Source organism: Euprymna scolopes, chromosome 29 (assembly GCF_053919585.1).
Source record: "Euprymna scolopes isolate OS-2025 chromosome 29, ASM5391958v1, whole genome shotgun sequence".
NCBI classification, from domain to species: domain Eukaryota; kingdom Metazoa; phylum Mollusca; class Cephalopoda; order Sepiida; family Sepiolidae; genus Euprymna; species Euprymna scolopes.
The window spans coordinates 87,723,144-87,737,926 of record NC_136510.1 but is presented as its reverse complement, the minus strand read 5'-3'; the positions used below and the strand labels follow the sequence as shown (position 1 = coordinate 87,737,926).

At 39.7% G+C, this 14,783-nt stretch overlaps 68 non-coding genes across 68 annotated transcripts in view; all 68 read right to left on the bottom strand.

The window, feature by feature from the left end:
• Trnas-gcu (transfer RNA serine (anticodon GCU)) overlaps positions 1–35 on the bottom strand; it is an 82-nt gene extending 47 nt beyond the window's left edge. Inside the window, exon 1 of the tRNA in view lies at positions 1–35. This exon is cut by the window's left edge and continues 47 nt beyond it. This is a non-coding gene — a tRNA (tRNA-Ser).
• A 343-nt stretch (positions 36–378) lies between these two features.
• Trnas-gcu (transfer RNA serine (anticodon GCU)) lies at positions 379–459 on the bottom strand. Its single transcript has one exon. It is a non-coding gene; the product is annotated as a tRNA-Ser (tRNA).
• Positions 460–590: 131 nt separating this feature from the next.
• On the bottom strand, positions 591–672 carry Trnas-gcu (transfer RNA serine (anticodon GCU)). Its single transcript has one exon. It is a non-coding gene; the product is annotated as a tRNA-Ser (tRNA).
• A 130-nt stretch (positions 673–802) lies between these two features.
• Positions 803–884, bottom strand: Trnas-gcu (transfer RNA serine (anticodon GCU)). The gene has a single exon. It is a non-coding gene; the product is annotated as a tRNA-Ser (tRNA).
• A 131-nt stretch (positions 885–1,015) lies between these two features.
• On the bottom strand, positions 1,016–1,096 carry Trnas-gcu (transfer RNA serine (anticodon GCU)). Its single transcript has one exon. It is a non-coding gene; the product is annotated as a tRNA-Ser (tRNA).
• A 131-nt stretch (positions 1,097–1,227) lies between these two features.
• Trnas-gcu (transfer RNA serine (anticodon GCU)) lies at positions 1,228–1,309 on the bottom strand. Its single transcript has one exon. It is a non-coding gene; the product is annotated as a tRNA-Ser (tRNA).
• Positions 1,310–1,439: 130 nt separating this feature from the next.
• On the bottom strand, positions 1,440–1,521 carry Trnas-gcu (transfer RNA serine (anticodon GCU)). The gene has a single exon. It is a non-coding gene; the product is annotated as a tRNA-Ser (tRNA).
• Positions 1,522–1,652: 131 nt separating this feature from the next.
• On the bottom strand, positions 1,653–1,734 carry Trnas-gcu (transfer RNA serine (anticodon GCU)). Its single transcript has one exon. It is a non-coding gene; the product is annotated as a tRNA-Ser (tRNA).
• A 130-nt stretch (positions 1,735–1,864) lies between these two features.
• On the bottom strand, positions 1,865–1,946 carry Trnas-gcu (transfer RNA serine (anticodon GCU)). The gene has a single exon. It is a non-coding gene; the product is annotated as a tRNA-Ser (tRNA).
• Positions 1,947–2,077: 131 nt separating this feature from the next.
• Trnas-gcu (transfer RNA serine (anticodon GCU)) lies at positions 2,078–2,159 on the bottom strand. The gene has a single exon. It is a non-coding gene; the product is annotated as a tRNA-Ser (tRNA).
• Positions 2,160–2,289: 130 nt separating this feature from the next.
• On the bottom strand, positions 2,290–2,371 carry Trnas-gcu (transfer RNA serine (anticodon GCU)). Its single transcript has one exon. It is a non-coding gene; the product is annotated as a tRNA-Ser (tRNA).
• A 131-nt stretch (positions 2,372–2,502) lies between these two features.
• Trnas-gcu (transfer RNA serine (anticodon GCU)) lies at positions 2,503–2,584 on the bottom strand. The gene has a single exon. It is a non-coding gene; the product is annotated as a tRNA-Ser (tRNA).
• Positions 2,585–2,715: 131 nt separating this feature from the next.
• Trnas-gcu (transfer RNA serine (anticodon GCU)) lies at positions 2,716–2,797 on the bottom strand. The gene has a single exon. It is a non-coding gene; the product is annotated as a tRNA-Ser (tRNA).
• Positions 2,798–2,928: 131 nt separating this feature from the next.
• Positions 2,929–3,010, bottom strand: Trnas-gcu (transfer RNA serine (anticodon GCU)). Its single transcript has one exon. It is a non-coding gene; the product is annotated as a tRNA-Ser (tRNA).
• Positions 3,011–3,140: 130 nt separating this feature from the next.
• On the bottom strand, positions 3,141–3,222 carry Trnas-gcu (transfer RNA serine (anticodon GCU)). The gene has a single exon. It is a non-coding gene; the product is annotated as a tRNA-Ser (tRNA).
• Positions 3,223–3,352: 130 nt separating this feature from the next.
• On the bottom strand, positions 3,353–3,434 carry Trnas-gcu (transfer RNA serine (anticodon GCU)). The gene has a single exon. It is a non-coding gene; the product is annotated as a tRNA-Ser (tRNA).
• A 131-nt stretch (positions 3,435–3,565) lies between these two features.
• On the bottom strand, positions 3,566–3,646 carry Trnas-gcu (transfer RNA serine (anticodon GCU)). The gene has a single exon. It is a non-coding gene; the product is annotated as a tRNA-Ser (tRNA).
• A 131-nt stretch (positions 3,647–3,777) lies between these two features.
• Trnas-gcu (transfer RNA serine (anticodon GCU)) lies at positions 3,778–3,859 on the bottom strand. The gene has a single exon. It is a non-coding gene; the product is annotated as a tRNA-Ser (tRNA).
• Positions 3,860–3,989: 130 nt separating this feature from the next.
• On the bottom strand, positions 3,990–4,071 carry Trnas-gcu (transfer RNA serine (anticodon GCU)). Its single transcript has one exon. It is a non-coding gene; the product is annotated as a tRNA-Ser (tRNA).
• Positions 4,072–4,202: 131 nt separating this feature from the next.
• On the bottom strand, positions 4,203–4,284 carry Trnas-gcu (transfer RNA serine (anticodon GCU)). The gene has a single exon. It is a non-coding gene; the product is annotated as a tRNA-Ser (tRNA).
• A 131-nt stretch (positions 4,285–4,415) lies between these two features.
• Trnas-gcu (transfer RNA serine (anticodon GCU)) lies at positions 4,416–4,497 on the bottom strand. Its single transcript has one exon. It is a non-coding gene; the product is annotated as a tRNA-Ser (tRNA).
• A 130-nt stretch (positions 4,498–4,627) lies between these two features.
• On the bottom strand, positions 4,628–4,709 carry Trnas-gcu (transfer RNA serine (anticodon GCU)). The gene has a single exon. It is a non-coding gene; the product is annotated as a tRNA-Ser (tRNA).
• A 131-nt stretch (positions 4,710–4,840) lies between these two features.
• Positions 4,841–4,922, bottom strand: Trnas-gcu (transfer RNA serine (anticodon GCU)). Its single transcript has one exon. It is a non-coding gene; the product is annotated as a tRNA-Ser (tRNA).
• Positions 4,923–5,052: 130 nt separating this feature from the next.
• Positions 5,053–5,134, bottom strand: Trnas-gcu (transfer RNA serine (anticodon GCU)). The gene has a single exon. It is a non-coding gene; the product is annotated as a tRNA-Ser (tRNA).
• Positions 5,135–5,265: 131 nt separating this feature from the next.
• On the bottom strand, positions 5,266–5,347 carry Trnas-gcu (transfer RNA serine (anticodon GCU)). The gene has a single exon. It is a non-coding gene; the product is annotated as a tRNA-Ser (tRNA).
• Positions 5,348–5,478: 131 nt separating this feature from the next.
• Positions 5,479–5,560, bottom strand: Trnas-gcu (transfer RNA serine (anticodon GCU)). Its single transcript has one exon. It is a non-coding gene; the product is annotated as a tRNA-Ser (tRNA).
• A 131-nt stretch (positions 5,561–5,691) lies between these two features.
• On the bottom strand, positions 5,692–5,773 carry Trnas-gcu (transfer RNA serine (anticodon GCU)). The gene has a single exon. It is a non-coding gene; the product is annotated as a tRNA-Ser (tRNA).
• A 131-nt stretch (positions 5,774–5,904) lies between these two features.
• On the bottom strand, positions 5,905–5,986 carry Trnas-gcu (transfer RNA serine (anticodon GCU)). Its single transcript has one exon. It is a non-coding gene; the product is annotated as a tRNA-Ser (tRNA).
• A 131-nt stretch (positions 5,987–6,117) lies between these two features.
• Positions 6,118–6,199, bottom strand: Trnas-gcu (transfer RNA serine (anticodon GCU)). Its single transcript has one exon. It is a non-coding gene; the product is annotated as a tRNA-Ser (tRNA).
• A 131-nt stretch (positions 6,200–6,330) lies between these two features.
• Trnar-ucu (transfer RNA arginine (anticodon UCU)) lies at positions 6,331–6,412 on the bottom strand. Its single transcript has one exon. It is a non-coding gene; the product is annotated as a tRNA-Arg (tRNA).
• Positions 6,413–6,543: 131 nt separating this feature from the next.
• Trnas-gcu (transfer RNA serine (anticodon GCU)) lies at positions 6,544–6,624 on the bottom strand. The gene has a single exon. It is a non-coding gene; the product is annotated as a tRNA-Ser (tRNA).
• A 130-nt stretch (positions 6,625–6,754) lies between these two features.
• Positions 6,755–6,836, bottom strand: Trnas-gcu (transfer RNA serine (anticodon GCU)). Its single transcript has one exon. It is a non-coding gene; the product is annotated as a tRNA-Ser (tRNA).
• Positions 6,837–6,967: 131 nt separating this feature from the next.
• Trnas-gcu (transfer RNA serine (anticodon GCU)) lies at positions 6,968–7,049 on the bottom strand. The gene has a single exon. It is a non-coding gene; the product is annotated as a tRNA-Ser (tRNA).
• A 131-nt stretch (positions 7,050–7,180) lies between these two features.
• On the bottom strand, positions 7,181–7,262 carry Trnas-gcu (transfer RNA serine (anticodon GCU)). Its single transcript has one exon. It is a non-coding gene; the product is annotated as a tRNA-Ser (tRNA).
• A 131-nt stretch (positions 7,263–7,393) lies between these two features.
• Trnas-gcu (transfer RNA serine (anticodon GCU)) lies at positions 7,394–7,475 on the bottom strand. The gene has a single exon. It is a non-coding gene; the product is annotated as a tRNA-Ser (tRNA).
• Positions 7,476–7,606: 131 nt separating this feature from the next.
• Trnas-gcu (transfer RNA serine (anticodon GCU)) lies at positions 7,607–7,688 on the bottom strand. The gene has a single exon. It is a non-coding gene; the product is annotated as a tRNA-Ser (tRNA).
• Positions 7,689–7,819: 131 nt separating this feature from the next.
• Positions 7,820–7,901, bottom strand: Trnas-gcu (transfer RNA serine (anticodon GCU)). The gene has a single exon. It is a non-coding gene; the product is annotated as a tRNA-Ser (tRNA).
• Positions 7,902–8,032: 131 nt separating this feature from the next.
• Positions 8,033–8,114, bottom strand: Trnas-gcu (transfer RNA serine (anticodon GCU)). The gene has a single exon. It is a non-coding gene; the product is annotated as a tRNA-Ser (tRNA).
• Positions 8,115–8,244: 130 nt separating this feature from the next.
• On the bottom strand, positions 8,245–8,326 carry Trnas-gcu (transfer RNA serine (anticodon GCU)). The gene has a single exon. It is a non-coding gene; the product is annotated as a tRNA-Ser (tRNA).
• Positions 8,327–8,457: 131 nt separating this feature from the next.
• On the bottom strand, positions 8,458–8,539 carry Trnas-gcu (transfer RNA serine (anticodon GCU)). Its single transcript has one exon. It is a non-coding gene; the product is annotated as a tRNA-Ser (tRNA).
• Positions 8,540–8,670: 131 nt separating this feature from the next.
• On the bottom strand, positions 8,671–8,752 carry Trnas-gcu (transfer RNA serine (anticodon GCU)). Its single transcript has one exon. It is a non-coding gene; the product is annotated as a tRNA-Ser (tRNA).
• Positions 8,753–9,095: 343 nt separating this feature from the next.
• Trnas-gcu (transfer RNA serine (anticodon GCU)) lies at positions 9,096–9,177 on the bottom strand. Its single transcript has one exon. It is a non-coding gene; the product is annotated as a tRNA-Ser (tRNA).
• Positions 9,178–9,308: 131 nt separating this feature from the next.
• Positions 9,309–9,390, bottom strand: Trnas-gcu (transfer RNA serine (anticodon GCU)). Its single transcript has one exon. It is a non-coding gene; the product is annotated as a tRNA-Ser (tRNA).
• A 131-nt stretch (positions 9,391–9,521) lies between these two features.
• On the bottom strand, positions 9,522–9,603 carry Trnas-gcu (transfer RNA serine (anticodon GCU)). The gene has a single exon. It is a non-coding gene; the product is annotated as a tRNA-Ser (tRNA).
• Positions 9,604–9,734: 131 nt separating this feature from the next.
• Positions 9,735–9,816, bottom strand: Trnas-gcu (transfer RNA serine (anticodon GCU)). The gene has a single exon. It is a non-coding gene; the product is annotated as a tRNA-Ser (tRNA).
• A 131-nt stretch (positions 9,817–9,947) lies between these two features.
• Trnar-ucu (transfer RNA arginine (anticodon UCU)) lies at positions 9,948–10,029 on the bottom strand. The gene has a single exon. It is a non-coding gene; the product is annotated as a tRNA-Arg (tRNA).
• Positions 10,030–10,160: 131 nt separating this feature from the next.
• Positions 10,161–10,241, bottom strand: Trnan-guu (transfer RNA asparagine (anticodon GUU)). The gene has a single exon. It is a non-coding gene; the product is annotated as a tRNA-Asn (tRNA).
• Positions 10,242–10,372: 131 nt separating this feature from the next.
• Positions 10,373–10,454, bottom strand: Trnas-gcu (transfer RNA serine (anticodon GCU)). The gene has a single exon. It is a non-coding gene; the product is annotated as a tRNA-Ser (tRNA).
• A 131-nt stretch (positions 10,455–10,585) lies between these two features.
• On the bottom strand, positions 10,586–10,667 carry Trnas-gcu (transfer RNA serine (anticodon GCU)). Its single transcript has one exon. It is a non-coding gene; the product is annotated as a tRNA-Ser (tRNA).
• A 131-nt stretch (positions 10,668–10,798) lies between these two features.
• On the bottom strand, positions 10,799–10,880 carry Trnas-gcu (transfer RNA serine (anticodon GCU)). The gene has a single exon. It is a non-coding gene; the product is annotated as a tRNA-Ser (tRNA).
• A 131-nt stretch (positions 10,881–11,011) lies between these two features.
• Positions 11,012–11,093, bottom strand: Trnas-gcu (transfer RNA serine (anticodon GCU)). Its single transcript has one exon. It is a non-coding gene; the product is annotated as a tRNA-Ser (tRNA).
• Positions 11,094–11,224: 131 nt separating this feature from the next.
• Positions 11,225–11,306, bottom strand: Trnas-gcu (transfer RNA serine (anticodon GCU)). The gene has a single exon. It is a non-coding gene; the product is annotated as a tRNA-Ser (tRNA).
• Positions 11,307–11,437: 131 nt separating this feature from the next.
• Positions 11,438–11,519, bottom strand: Trnas-gcu (transfer RNA serine (anticodon GCU)). The gene has a single exon. It is a non-coding gene; the product is annotated as a tRNA-Ser (tRNA).
• A 131-nt stretch (positions 11,520–11,650) lies between these two features.
• Trnas-gcu (transfer RNA serine (anticodon GCU)) lies at positions 11,651–11,732 on the bottom strand. Its single transcript has one exon. It is a non-coding gene; the product is annotated as a tRNA-Ser (tRNA).
• Positions 11,733–11,862: 130 nt separating this feature from the next.
• Trnas-gcu (transfer RNA serine (anticodon GCU)) lies at positions 11,863–11,944 on the bottom strand. The gene has a single exon. It is a non-coding gene; the product is annotated as a tRNA-Ser (tRNA).
• A 131-nt stretch (positions 11,945–12,075) lies between these two features.
• Positions 12,076–12,157, bottom strand: Trnas-gcu (transfer RNA serine (anticodon GCU)). Its single transcript has one exon. It is a non-coding gene; the product is annotated as a tRNA-Ser (tRNA).
• A 130-nt stretch (positions 12,158–12,287) lies between these two features.
• Trnas-gcu (transfer RNA serine (anticodon GCU)) lies at positions 12,288–12,369 on the bottom strand. The gene has a single exon. It is a non-coding gene; the product is annotated as a tRNA-Ser (tRNA).
• Positions 12,370–12,500: 131 nt separating this feature from the next.
• Positions 12,501–12,582, bottom strand: Trnas-gcu (transfer RNA serine (anticodon GCU)). The gene has a single exon. It is a non-coding gene; the product is annotated as a tRNA-Ser (tRNA).
• Positions 12,583–12,712: 130 nt separating this feature from the next.
• Positions 12,713–12,794, bottom strand: Trnas-gcu (transfer RNA serine (anticodon GCU)). Its single transcript has one exon. It is a non-coding gene; the product is annotated as a tRNA-Ser (tRNA).
• A 131-nt stretch (positions 12,795–12,925) lies between these two features.
• Positions 12,926–13,007, bottom strand: Trnas-gcu (transfer RNA serine (anticodon GCU)). The gene has a single exon. It is a non-coding gene; the product is annotated as a tRNA-Ser (tRNA).
• A 131-nt stretch (positions 13,008–13,138) lies between these two features.
• Trnas-gcu (transfer RNA serine (anticodon GCU)) lies at positions 13,139–13,219 on the bottom strand. The gene has a single exon. It is a non-coding gene; the product is annotated as a tRNA-Ser (tRNA).
• Positions 13,220–13,350: 131 nt separating this feature from the next.
• On the bottom strand, positions 13,351–13,432 carry Trnas-gcu (transfer RNA serine (anticodon GCU)). The gene has a single exon. It is a non-coding gene; the product is annotated as a tRNA-Ser (tRNA).
• A 130-nt stretch (positions 13,433–13,562) lies between these two features.
• Positions 13,563–13,644, bottom strand: Trnas-gcu (transfer RNA serine (anticodon GCU)). Its single transcript has one exon. It is a non-coding gene; the product is annotated as a tRNA-Ser (tRNA).
• A 131-nt stretch (positions 13,645–13,775) lies between these two features.
• Positions 13,776–13,856, bottom strand: Trnas-gcu (transfer RNA serine (anticodon GCU)). The gene has a single exon. It is a non-coding gene; the product is annotated as a tRNA-Ser (tRNA).
• A 131-nt stretch (positions 13,857–13,987) lies between these two features.
• Trnas-gcu (transfer RNA serine (anticodon GCU)) lies at positions 13,988–14,069 on the bottom strand. The gene has a single exon. It is a non-coding gene; the product is annotated as a tRNA-Ser (tRNA).
• Positions 14,070–14,200: 131 nt separating this feature from the next.
• Positions 14,201–14,282, bottom strand: Trnas-gcu (transfer RNA serine (anticodon GCU)). The gene has a single exon. It is a non-coding gene; the product is annotated as a tRNA-Ser (tRNA).
• A 131-nt stretch (positions 14,283–14,413) lies between these two features.
• On the bottom strand, positions 14,414–14,494 carry Trnas-acu (transfer RNA serine (anticodon ACU)). Its single transcript has one exon. It is a non-coding gene; the product is annotated as a tRNA-Ser (tRNA).
• Positions 14,495–14,625: 131 nt separating this feature from the next.
• Trnas-gcu (transfer RNA serine (anticodon GCU)) lies at positions 14,626–14,707 on the bottom strand. The gene has a single exon. It is a non-coding gene; the product is annotated as a tRNA-Ser (tRNA).
• Between the last annotated feature and the right edge of the window lie 76 nt (positions 14,708–14,783).

The window sequence follows — 14,783 nt, the reverse complement described above, 5'->3', positions numbered from 1 at the left end:
GCAGTCCATCGCCTTAACCACTCGGCAACCTCGTCAGATTCTGCGGAATAACTCTCCATAATGTCCTTATCACTGTACAACAAATATGTATAACTAGAGAAAATCCATTTGTGTATATTTCTATAATCAACTTTAAAAGCGTACCGAAAAGCAACAAAACAATTTACGACGAGAGTGAGATTCGACCTCACGCGGGGAGACCCCAATGGATAGCAGTCCATCGCCTTAACCACTCGGCCACCTCGTCAGATTCTGAAGAATAACTCTCCATAATGTCCTTATCACTGTACAACAAATATGTATAACTAGAGAAAATCCATTTGTGTATATTTCTATAATCAACTTTTAAAGAATACCGAAAAGCAACCAAACAATTTACGACGAGGATGAGATTCGAACTCACGCGGGAGACCCCAATGGATTAGCAGTCCATCGCCTTAAGCACTCGGCCACCTCGTCAGATTCTGCAGATTAACTCTCCATAATGTCCTTATCACTGTACAACAAATATGTATAACTAGAGAAAATCCATTTGTGTATATTTCTATAATCAACTTTAAAAGTGTACCGAAAAGCAACAAAACAATTTACGACGAGGATGAGATTCGAACTCACGCGGGGAGACCCCAATGGATTAGCAGTCCATCGCCTTAACCACTCGGCCACCTCGTCAGATTCTGCAGAATAACTCTCCATAATGTCCTTATCACTGTACAACAAATATGTATAACTAGAGAAAATCCATTTGTGTATATTTCTATAATCAACTTTAAAAGTGTACCGAAAAGCAACAAACAATTTACGACGAGGATGAGATTCGAACTCACGCGGGGAGACCCCAATGGATTAGCAGTCCATCGCCTTAACCACTCGGCCACCTCGTCAGATTCTGAAGAATAACTCTCCATAATGTCCTTATCACTGTACAACAAATATGTATAACTAGAGAAAATCCATTTGTGTATATTTCTATAATCAACTTTTAAAGAATACCGAAAAGCAACCAAACAATTTACGACGAGGATGAGATTCGAACTAACGCGGGAGACCCCAATGGATTAGCAGTCCATCGCCTTAACCACTCGGCCACCTCGTCAGATTCTGCAGATTAACTTTCCATAATGTCCTTATCACTGTACAACAAATATGTATAACTAGATAAAATCCATTTCTGTATATTTCTATAATCAACTTTAAAAGTGTACCGAAAAGCAACAAAACAATTTACGACGAGGATGAGATTCGAACTCACGCGAGGAGACCCCAATGGATTAGCAGTCCATCGCCTTAACCACTCGGCCACCTCGTCAGATTCTGCAGAATGACTCTCCATAATGTCCTTATCACTGTACAACAAATATGTATAACTAGAGAAAATCCATTTGTGTATATTTCTATAATCAACTTTAAAAGTGTACCGAAAAGCAACAAACAATTAACGACGAGGATGAGATTCGAACTCACGCGGGGAGACCCCAATGGATTAGCAGTTCATCGCCTTAACCACTCGGCCACCTCGTCAGATTCTGAAGAATAACTCTCCATAATGTCCTTATCACTGTACAACAAATATGTATAACTAGAGAAAATCCATTTGTGTATATTTCTATAATCAACTTTAAAAGTGTACCGAAAAGCAACAAAACAATTTACGACGAGGATGAGATTCGAACTCACGCGGGGAGACCCCAATGGATTAGCAGTCCATCGCCTTAACCACTCGGCCACCTCGTCAGATTCTGCAGAATAACTCTCCATAATGTCCTTATCACTGTACAAGAAATATGTATAACTAGAGAAAATCCATTTCTGTATATTTCTATAATCAACTTTAAAAGTGTACCGAAAAGCAACAAACAATTTTCGACGAGGATGAGATTCGAACTCACGCGGGGAGACCCCAATGGATTAGCAGTCCATCGCCTTAACCACTCGGCCACCTCGTCAGATTCTGAAGAATAACTCTCCATAATGTCCTTATCACTGTACAACAAATATGTATAACTAGAGAAAATCCATTTGTGTATATTTCTATAATCAACTTTAAAAGTGTACCGAAAAGCAACAAAACAATTTACGACGAGGATGAGATTCGAACTCACGCGGGGAGACCCCAATGGATTAGCAGTCCATCGCCTTTACGACTCGGCCACCTCGTCAGATTCTGCAGAATATCTCTCCATAATGTCCTTATCACTGTACAACAAATATGTATAACTAGAGAAATCCATTTGTGTATATTTCTATGATCAACTTTAAAAGTGTACCGAAAAGCAACAAAACAATTTACGACGAGGATGAGATTCGAACTCACGCGGGGAGACCCCAATGGATTAGCAGTCCATCGCCTTAACCACTCGGCCACCTCGTCAGATTCTGCAGAATAACTCTCCATAATGTCCTCATCACTGTACAACAAATATGTATAATTAGAGAAAATCCATTTGTGTATATTTCTATAATCAACTTTAAAAGTGTACCGAAAAGCAACAAAACAATTTACGACGAGGATGAGATTCGAACTCACGCGGGGAGACCCCAATGGATTAGCAGTCCATCGCCTTAACCACTCGGCCACCTCGTCAGATTCTGCAGAATAACTCTCCATAATGTCCTTATCACTGTACAACAAATATGTATAACTAGAGAAAATCCATTTCTGTATATTTCTATAATCAACTTTAAAAGTGTACCGAAAAGCAACAAAACAATTTACGACGAGGATGAGATTCGAACTCACGCGGGGAGACCCCAATGGATTAGCAGTCCATCGCCTTAACCACTCGGCCACCTCGTCAGATTCTGCAGAATAACTCTCCATAATGTCCTTATCACTGTACAACAAATATGTATAACTAGAGAAAATCCATTTCTGTATATTTCTATAATCAACTTTAAAAGTGTACCGAAAAGCAACAAAACAATTTACGACGAGGATGAGATTCGAACTCACGTCGGGAGACCCCAATGGATTAGCAGTCCATCGCCTTAACCACTCGGCCACCTCGTCAGATTCTGCAGAATAACTCTCCATAATGTCCTTATCACTGTACAACAAATATGTATAACTAGAGAAAATCCATTTGTGTATATTTCTATAATCAACTTTAAAAGTGTACCGAAAAGCAACAAACAATTTACGACGAGGATGAGATTCGAACTCACGCGGGGAGACCCCAATGGATTAGCAGTCCATCGCCTTAACCACTCGGCCACCTCGTCAGATTCTGCAGAATAACTCTCCATAATGTCCTTATCACTGTACAACAAATATGTATAACTAGAGAAAATCCATTTGTGTATATTTCTATAATCAACTTTAAAAGTGTACCGAAAAGCAACAAACAATTTACGACGAGGATGAGATTCGAACTCACGCGGGGAGACCCCAATGGATTAGCAGTCCATCGCCTTAACCACTCGGCCACCTCGTCAGATTCTGAAGAATAACTCTCTATAATGTCCTTATCACTGTACAACAAATATGTATAACTAGCGAAAATCCATTTGTGTATATTTCTATAATCAACTTTTAAAGAATACCGAAAAGCAACCAAACAATTTACGACGAGGATGAGATTCGAACTAACGCGGGAGACCCCAATGGATTAGCAGTCCATCGCCTTAACCACTCGGCCACCTCGTCAGATTCTGCAGATTAACTTTCCATAATGTCCTTATCACTGTACAACAAATATGTATAACTAGATAAAATCCATTTCTGTATATTTCTATAATCAACTTTAAAAGTGTACCGAAAAGCAACAAAACAATTTACGACGAGGATGAGATTCGAACTCACGCGAGGAGACCCCAATGGATTAGCAGTCCATCGCCTTAACCACTCGGCCACCTCGTCAGATTCTGCAGAATGACTCTCCATAATGTCCTTATCACTGTACAACAAATATGTATAACTAGAGAAAATCCATTTGTGTATATTTCTATAATCAACTTTAAAAGTGTACCGAAAAGCAACAAACAATTAACGACGAGGATGAGATTCGAACTCACGCGGGGAGACCCCAATGGATTAGCAGTTCATCGCCTTAACCACTCGGCCACCTCGTCAGATTCTGAAGAATAACTCTCCATAATGTCCTTATCACTGTACAACAAATATGTATAACTAGAGAAAATCCATTTGTGTATATTTCTATAATCAACTTTAAAAGTGTACCGAAAAGCAACAAAACAATTTACGACGAGGATGAGATTCGAACTCACACGGGGAGACCCCAATAGATTAGCAGTCCATCGCCTTAACCACTCGGCCACCTCGTCAGATTCAGCAGATTAACTCTCCATAATGTCCTTATCACTGTACAACAAATATGTATAACTAGAGAAAATCCATTTCTGTATATTTCTGTAATCAACTTTAAAAGTGTACCGAAAAGCAACAAAACAATTTACGACGAGGATGAGATTCGAACTCACGCGGGGAGACCCCAATGGATTAGCAGTCCATCGCCTTAACCACTCGGCCACCTCGTCAGATTCTGCAGAATAACTCTCCATAATGTCCTTATCACTGTACAAGAAATATGTATAACTAGAGAAAATCCATTTCTGTATATTTCTATAATCAACTTTAAAAGTGTACCGAAAAGCAACAAACAATTTTCGACGAGGATGAGATTCGAACTCACGCGGGGAGACCCCAATGGATTAGCAGTCCATCGCCTTAACCACTCGGCCACCTCGTCAGATTCTGAAGAATAACTCTCCATAATGTCCTTATCACTGTACAACAAATATGTATAACTAGAGAAAATCCATTTGTGTATATTTCTATAATCAACTTTAAAAGTGTACCGAAAAGCAACAAAACAATTTACGACGAGGATGAGATTCGAACTCACGCGGGGAGACCCCAATGGATTAGCAGTCCATCGCCTTTACGACTCGGCCACCTCGTCAGATTCTGCAGAATATCTCTCCATAATGTCCTTATCACTGTACAACAAATATGTATAACTAGAGAAATCCATTTGTGTATATTTCTATGATCAACTTTAAAAGTGTACCGAAAAGCAACAAAACAATTTACGACGAGGATGAGATTCGAACTCACGCGGGGAGACCCCAATGGATTAGCAGTCCATCGCCTTAACCACTCGGCCACCTCGTCAGATTCTGCAGAATAACTCTCCATAATGTCCTCATCACTGTACAACAAATATGTATAATTAGAGAAAATCCATTTGTGTATATTTCTATAATCAACTTTAAAAGTGTACCGAAAAGCAACAAAACAATTTACGACGAGGATGAGATTCGAACTCACGCGGGGAGACCCCAATGGATTAGCAGTCCATCGCCTTAACCACTCGGCCACCTCGTCAGATTCTGCAGAATAACTCTCCATAATGTCCTTATCACTGTACAACAAATATGTATAACTAGAGAAAATCCATTTCTGTATATTTCTATAATCAACTTTAAAAGTGTACCGAAAAGCAACAAAACAATTTACGACGAGGATGAGATTCGAACTCACGCGGGGAGACCCCAATGGATTAGCAGTCCATCGCCTTAACCACTCGGCCACCTCGTCAGATTCTGCAGAATAACTCTCCATAATGTCCTTATCACTGTACAACAAATATGTATAACTAGAGAAAATCCATTTCTGTATATTTCTATAATCAACTTTAAAAGTGTACCGAAAAGCAACAAAACAATTTACGACGAGGATGAGATTCGAACTCACGCGGGGAGACCCCAATGGATTAGCAGTCCATCGCCTTAACCACTCGGCCACCTCGTGAGATTCTGCAGAATAACTCTCCATAATGTCCTTATCACTGTACAACAAATATGTATAACTAGAGAAAATCCATTTGTGTATATTTCTATAATCAACTTTAAAAGTGTACCGAAAAGCAACAAAACAATTTACGACGAGGATGAGATTCGAACTCACGCGGGGAGACCCCAATGGATTAGCAGTCCATCGTCTTAACCACTCGGCCACCTCGTCAGTTTCTGCAGAATAACTCTCCATAATGTCCTTATCACTGTACAACAAATATGTATAACTAGAGAAAATCCATTTGTGTATATTTCTATAATCAACTTTAAAAGTGTACCGAAAAGAAACAAAACAATTTACGACGAGGATGAGATTCGACCTCACGCGGGGAGACCCCAATGGATTAGCAGTCCATCGCCTTAACCACTCGGCCACCTCGTCAGATTCTGAAGAATAACTCTCCATAATGTCCTTATCACTGTACAACAAATATGTATAACTAGAGAAAATCCATTTGTGTATATTTCTATAATCAACTTTAAAAGTGTACCGAAAAGCAACAAAACAATTTACGACGAGAGTGAGATTCGAACTCACGCCGGGAGACCCCAATGGATTAGACGTCCATCGCCTTAACCACTCGGCCACCTCGTCAGATTCTGCAGAATAACTCTCCATAATGTCCTTATCACTGTACAACAAATATGTATAACTAGAGAAAATCCATTTGTGTATATTTCTATAATCAACTTTAAAAGTGTACCGAAAAGCAACCAAACAATTTACGACTAGGATGAGATTCGAACTCACGCGGGAGACCCCAATGGATTAGCAGTCCATCGCCTTAACCACTCGGCCACCTCGTCAGATTCTGCAGAATAACTCTCCATAATGTCCTTATCACTGTACAACAAATATGTATAACTAGAGAAAATCCATTTGTGTATATTTATATAATCAACTTTAAAAGTGTACCGAAAAGCAACAAACATTTTACGACGAGGATGAGATTCGAACTCACGCGGGGAGACCCCAACGGATTAGCAGACCATCGCCTTAACCACTCGGCCACCTCGTCAGATTCTGAAGAAAAGCTCTCCATAATGTCCTTATCACTGTACAACAAATATGTATAACTAGAGAAAATCCATTTGTGTATATTTCTATAAACAACTTTAAAAGTGTACCGAAAAGCAACAAAACAATTTACGACGAGGATGAGATTCGAACTCACACGGGGAGACCCCAATAGATTAGCAGTCCATCGCCTTAACCACTCGGCCACCTCGTCAGATTCTGCAGAATAACTCTCCATAATGTCCTTATAACTGTACAACAAATATGTATAACTAGAGAAAATCCATTTGTGTATATTTCTATAATCAACTTTAAAAGTGTACCGAAAAGCAACAAAACAATTTACGACGAGAGTGAGATTCGAACTCACGCGGGGAGACCCCAATGGATTAGCAGTCCATCGCCTTAACCACTCGGCCACCTCGTCAGATTCTGCAGAATAACTCTCCATAATGTCCTTATAACTGTACAACAAATATGTATAACTAGAAAAAATCCATTTGTGTATATTTCTATAATCAACTTTAAAAGTGTACCGAAAAGCAACAAAACAATTTACGACGGGGGTGAGAGTCGAACTCACGCGGGGAGACCCCAATGGATTAGCAGTCCATCGCCTTAACCACTCGGCCACCTCGTCAGATTCTGCAGAATATCTCTCCATAATGTCCTTATGACTGTACAACAAATATGTATAACTAGAGAAAATCCATTTGTGTATATTTCTATAATCAACTTTAAAAGTGTACCGAAAAGCAACAAAACAATTTACGACGAGGATGAGATTCGAACTCACGCGGGGAGACCCCAATGGATTAGCAGTCCATTTCCTTAACCACTCGGCCACCTCGTCAGATTCTGCAGAGTATCTCTCCATAATGTCCTTATCACTGTACAACAAATATGTATAACTAGAGAAAATCCATTTGTGTATATTTCTATAATCAACTTTAAAAGTGTACCGAAAAGCAACAAAACAATTTACGACGAGGATGAGATTCGAACTCACGCGGGGAGACCCCAATGAATTAGCAGTCCATCGCCTTAACCACTCGGCCACCTCGTCAGTTTCTGCAGAATAACTCTCCATAATGTCCTTATCACTGTACAACAAATATGTATAACTAGAGAAAATCCATTTGTGTATATTTCTATAATCAACTTTAAAAGTGTACCGAAAAGAAACAAAACAATTTACGACGAGGATGAGATTCGAACTCACGCGGGGAGACCCCAATGGATTAGCAGTCCATCGCCTTAACCACTCGGCCACCTCGTCAGATTCTGAAGAATAACTCTCCATAATGTCCTTATCACTGTTCAACAAATATGTATAACTAGAGAAAATCCATTTGTGTATATTTATATAATCAACTTTAAAAGTGTACCGAAAAGCAACAAACAATTTACGACGAGGATGAGATTCGAACTCACGCGGGGAGACCCAAATGGATTAGCAGTCCATCGCCTTAACCACTCGGCCACCTCGTCAGATTCTGAAGAATAACTCTCCATAATGTCCTTATCACTGTACAACAAATATGTATAACTAGAGAAAATCCATTTGTGTATATTTCTATAAACAACTTTAAAAGTGTACCGAAAAGCAACAAAACAATTTACGACGAGGATGAGATTCGAACTCACACGGGGAGACCCCAATACATTAGCAGTCCATCGCCTTAACCACTGGGCCACCTCGTCAGATTCAGCAGAATAACTCCCCATAATGTCCTTATCACTGTACAACAAATATGTATAACTAGAGAAAATCCATTTGTGTATATTTCTATAATCAACTTTAAAAGTGTACCGAAAAGCAACAAAACAATTTACGACGAGGATGAGAGTCGAACTCACGCGGGGAGACCCCAATGGATTAGCAGTCCATCGCCTTAACCACTCGGCCACCTCGTCAGATTCTGAAGAATAACTCTCCATAATGTCCTTATCACTGTACAACAAATATGTATAACTAGAGAAAATCCATTTGTGTATATTTCTATAATCAACTTTAAAAGTGTACCGAAAAGCAACAAAACAATTTACGACGAGGATGAGATTCGCACTCACACGGGGAGACCCCAATAGATTAGCAGTCTCCGCCTTAACCACTCGGCCACCTAGTCAGATTCTGCGGAATAACTCTCCATAATGTCCTTATCACTGCACAACAAATATGTATAACTAGAGAAAATCCATTTGTGTATATTTCTATAATCAACTTTAAAAGTGTACCGAAAAGCAACAAAACAATTTACGACGAGAGTGAGCGTCGAACTCACGCGGGGAGACCCCAATGGATTAGCAGTCCATCGCCTTAACCACTCGGCCACCTCGTCAGATTCTGCAGAATAACTCTCCATAATGTCCTTATCACTGTACAACAAATATGTTTAACTAGAAAAAATCCATTTGTGTATATTTCTATAATCAACTTTAAAAGTGTACCGAAAAGCAACAAAACAATTTACGACGAGGATGAGATTCGAACTCACGCGGGGAGACCGCAATGGATTAGCAGTCCATCGCCTTAACGACTCGGCCACCTCGTCAGATTCTGCAAAATATCCCTCCATAATGTCCTTATCACTGTACAACAAATATGTATAACTAGAGAAAATCCATTTGTGTATATTTCTATAATCAACTTTAAAAGTGTACCGAAAAGCAACAAAACAATTTACGGCGAGGATGAGATTCGAACTCACGCGGGGAGACCCCAATGGATTAGCAGTCCATCGCCTTAACCACTCGGCCACCTCGTCAGATTCTGCAGAATAACTCTCCATAATGTCCTTATCACTGTACAACAAATATGTATAACTAGAGAAAATCCATTTGTGTATATTTCTATAATCAACTTTAAAAGTGTACCGAAAAGCAACAAAACAATTTACGACGAGGAAGAGATTCGAACTCACGCGGGGAGACCCCAATGGATTAGCAGTCCATCGCCTTAACCACTCGGCCACCTCGTCAGATTCTGAAGAATAACTCTCCATAATGTCCTTATCACTGTACAACAAATATGTATAACTAGAGAAAATCCATTTGTGTATATTTCTATAATCAACTTTAAAAGTGTACCGAAAAGCAACAAAACAATTTACGACGAGAGTGAGATTCGAACTCACGCCGGGAGACCCCAATGGATTAGACGTCCATCACCTTAACCACTCGGCCACCTCGTCAGATTCTGCAAAATAACTCTCCATAATGTCCTTATCACTGTACAACAAATATGTATAACTAGAGAAAATCCATTTGTGTATATTTCTATAATCAACTTTAAAAGTGTACCGAAAAGCAACCAGACAATTTACGACTAGGATGAGATTCGAGCTCACGCGGGAGACCCCAATGGATTAACAGTCCATCGCCTTAACCACTCGGCCACCTCGTCAGATTCTGAAGAAAGGCTCTCCATAATGTCCTTATCACTGTACAACAAATATGTATACCTAGAGAAAATCCATTTGTGTATATTTCTATAAACAACTTTAAAAGTGTACCGAAAAGCAACAAAACAATTTACGACGAGGATGAGATTCGAACTCACACGGGGAGACCCCAATAGATTAGCAGTCCATGACATTAACCACTCGGCCACCTCGTCAGACTCTGCAGAATAACTCTCCATAATGTCCTTATCACTGTACAACAAATATGTATAACTAGAGACAATCCATTTGTGTATATTTCTATAATCAACTTTAAAAGTGTACCGAAAAGCAACAAAACAATTTACGACGAGAGTGAGATTCGAACTCACGCGGGGAGACCCCAATGGATTAGCAGTCCATCGCCTTAACCACTCGGCCACCTCGTCAGATTCTGCAGAATAACTCTTCATAATGTCCTTATCACTGTACAACAAATATGTATAACTAGAAAAAATCCATTTGTGTATATTTCTATAATCAACTTTAAAAGTGTACCGAAAAGCAACAAAACAATTTACGACGAGGGTGAGAGTCGAACTCACGCGGGGAGACCCCAATGGATTAGCAGTCCATCGCGTTAACGACTCGGCCACCTCGTCAGATTCTGCAGAATAACTCTCCATAATGTCCTTATCACTGTACAACAAATATGTATAACTAGAGAAAATCCATTTCTGTATATTTCTATAATCAACTTTAAAAGTGTACCGAAAAGCAACAAAACAATTTACGACGAGGATGAGATTCGAACTCACGCGGGGAGACCCCAAAGGATTAGCAGTCCATCGCCTTAACCACTCGGCCACCTCGTCAGATTCTGCAGAGTATCCCTCCATAATGTCCTTATCACTGTACAACAAATATGTATAACTAGAGAAAATCCATTTGTGTATATTTCTATAATCAACTTTAAAAGTGTACCGAAAAGCAACAAAACAATTTACGACGAGGATGAGATTCGAACTCACGCGGGGAGACCCCAATGGATTAGCAGTCCATCGCCTTAACCACTCGGCCACCTCGTCAGATTCTGCAGAATAACTCTCCATAATGTCCTTATCACTGTACAACAAATATGTATAACTAGAGAAAATCCATTTCTGTATATTTCTATAATCAACTTTAAAAGTGTACCGAAAAGCAACAAAACAATTTACGACGAAGATGAGATTCGAACTCACGCGGGGAGACCCCAATGGATTAGCAGTCCATCGCCTTAACCACTCGGCCACCTCGTCAGATTCAGCAGAATAACTCTCCATAATGTCCTTATCACTGTACAACAAATATGTATAACTAGAGAAAATCCATTTGTGTATATTTCTATAATCAACTTTAAAAGTGTACCGAAAAGCAACAAAACAATTTGCGACGAGGATGAGATTCGAACTCACGCGGGGAGACCCCAATGGATTAGCAGCCCATCGCCTTAACCACTCGGCCACCTCATCAGATTCTGCAGAATAACTCTCCACAATGTCCTTATCACTGTACAACAAATATGTATAACTAGAGAAAATCCATTTGTGTATATTTATATAATCAACTTTAAAAGTGTACCGAAAAGCAACAAACAATTTACGACGAGGATGAGATTCGAACTCACGCGGGGAGACCCCAATGGATTAGCAGTCCATCGCCTTAACCACTCGGCCACCTCGTCAGATTCAGCAGAATAACTCCCCATAATGTCCTTATCACTGTACAACAAATATGTATAACTAGAGAAAATCCATTTCTGTATATTTCTTTAATCAACTTTAAAAGTGTACCGAAAAGCAACAAAACAATTTACGACGAGGATGAGATTCGACCTCACGCGGGGAGACCCCAATGGATTAGCAGTCCATCGCCTTAACCACTCGGCCACCTCGTCAGATTCTGCAGAATAACTCTCCATAATGTTCTTATCACTGTACAACAAATATGTATAACTAGAGAAAATCGATTTGTGTATATTTCTATAATCAACTTTAAAAGTGTACCGAAAAGCAACAAACAATTTACGACTAGGATGAGAGTCGAACTCACGCGGGGAGACCCCAATGGATTAGCAGTCCATCGCCTTAACCACTCGGCCACCTCGTCAGATTCTGCAGAATAACTCTCCATAATGTCCTTATCACTGTACAACAAATATGTATAACTAGATAAAATCCATTTGTGTATATTTCTATAATCAACTTTAAAAGTGTACCGAAAAGCAACAAAACAATTTACGACGAGGATGAGATTCGAACTCACGCGAGGAGACCCCAATAGATTAGCAGTCCATCGCCTTAACCACTCGGCCACCTCGTCAGATTCTGCAGAATGACTCTCCATAATGTCCTTATCACTGTACAACAAATATGTATAACTAGGGAAAATCCATTTGTGTATATTTATATAATCAACTTTAAAAGTGTACCGAAAAGCAACAAACATTTTACGACGAGGATGAGATTCGAACTCACGCGGGGAGACCCCAATGGATTAGCAGTCCATCGCCTTAACCACTCGGCCACCTCGTCAGATTCTGCAGAATATCTCTCCATAATGTCCTTATAACTGTACAACAAATATGTATAACTAGAGACAATCCATTTGTGTATATTTCTATAATCAACTTTAAAAGTGTACCGAAAAGCAACAAAACAATTTACGACGAGGATGAGATTCGAACTCACGCGGGGAGACCCCAATGGATTAGCAGTCCATCGCCTTAACCACTCGGCCACCTCGTCAGATTCTGCAGAATAACTCTCCATAATGTCCTCATGACTGTACAACAAATATGTATAATTAGAGAAAATCCATTTGTGTATATTTCTATAATCAACATTAAAAGTGTACCGAAAAGCAACAAAACAATTTACGACGAGGATGAGATTCGAACTCACGCGGGGAGACCCAATGGATTAGCAGTCCATCGCCTTAACCACTCGGCGACCTCGTCAGATTCTGCAGAATAACTCTCCATAATGTCCTTATCACTGTACAAAAAATATGTATAACTAGAGAAAATCCATTTGTGTATATTTCTATAATCAACTTTAAAAGTGTACCGAAAAGCAACAAAAGAATTTACGACGAGGATGAGATTCGAACTCACGCGGGGAGACCCCAATGGATTAGCAGTCCATCGCCTTAACCACTCGGCTACCTCGTCAGATTCTGTAGAACATCTATCCATAATGTCCTTATCACTATACAACAAATATGTATAACTAGAGAAAATCCATTTGTGTATATTTCTATAATCAACTTTAAAAGTGTACCGAAAAGCAACAAACAATTTACGACGAGGATGAGATTCGAACTCACGCGGGGAGACCCCAATGGATTAGCAGTCCATCGCCTTAACCACTCGGCCACCTCGTCAGATTCTGAAGAATAACTCTCCATAATGTCCTTATCACTGTACAACAAATATGTATAAGTAGAGAAAATCCATTTGTGTATATTTCTATAATCAACTTTAAAAGTGTACCGAAAAGCAACAAAACAATTTACGACGAGGATGAGATTCGAACTCACACGGGGAGACCCCAATAGATTAGCAGTCTCCGCCTTAACCACTCGGCCACCTCGTCAGATTCTGCGGAATAACTCTACATAATGTCCTTATCACTGCACAACAAATATGTACAACTAGAGAAAATCCATTTGTTTATATTTCTATAATCAACTTTAAAAGTGTACCGAAAAGCAACAAAACAATTTACGACGAGAGTGATCTTCGAACTCACGCGGGGAGACCCCAATGGATTAGCAGTCCATCGCCTTAACCACTCGGCCACCTCGTCAGATTCTGCAGAATAACTCTCCATAATGTCCTCATCACTGTACAACAAATATGTATAATTAGAGAAAATCCATTTGTGTATATTTCTATAATCAACTTTAAAAGTGTACCGAAAAGCAACAAAACAATTTACGACGAGAAGTAGATTCGAACTCACGCGGGGAGACCCCAATGGATTAGCAGTCCATCGCCTTAACCACTCGGCCACCTCGTCAGATTCTGCAGAATAACTCTCCATAATGTCCTCATCTATGTACAACAAATATGTATAATTAGAGAAAATCCATTTGTGTATATTTCTATAATCAACTTTAAAAGTGTACCGAAAAGCAACAAAACAATTTACGACGAGGATGAGATTCGAACTCACGCGGGGAGACCCAATGGATTAGTAGTCCATCGCCTTAACCACTCGGCCACCTCGTCAGATTCTGCAGAATAACTCTCCATAATGTCCTTATCACTGTACAACAAATATGTATAACTAAAGAAAATCCATTTCTGTATATTTCTATAATCAACTTTAAAAGTTTACCGAAAAGCAACAAAACAATTTACGACGAGGATGAGATTCGAACTCACGCGGGGAGACCCCAATGAATTAGCAGTCCATCGCCTTAACCACTCGGCCACCTCGTCAGATTCTGCAGAATAACTCTCCATAATGTCCTTATCACTGTACAACAAATATGTATAACTAGAGAAAATCCATTTG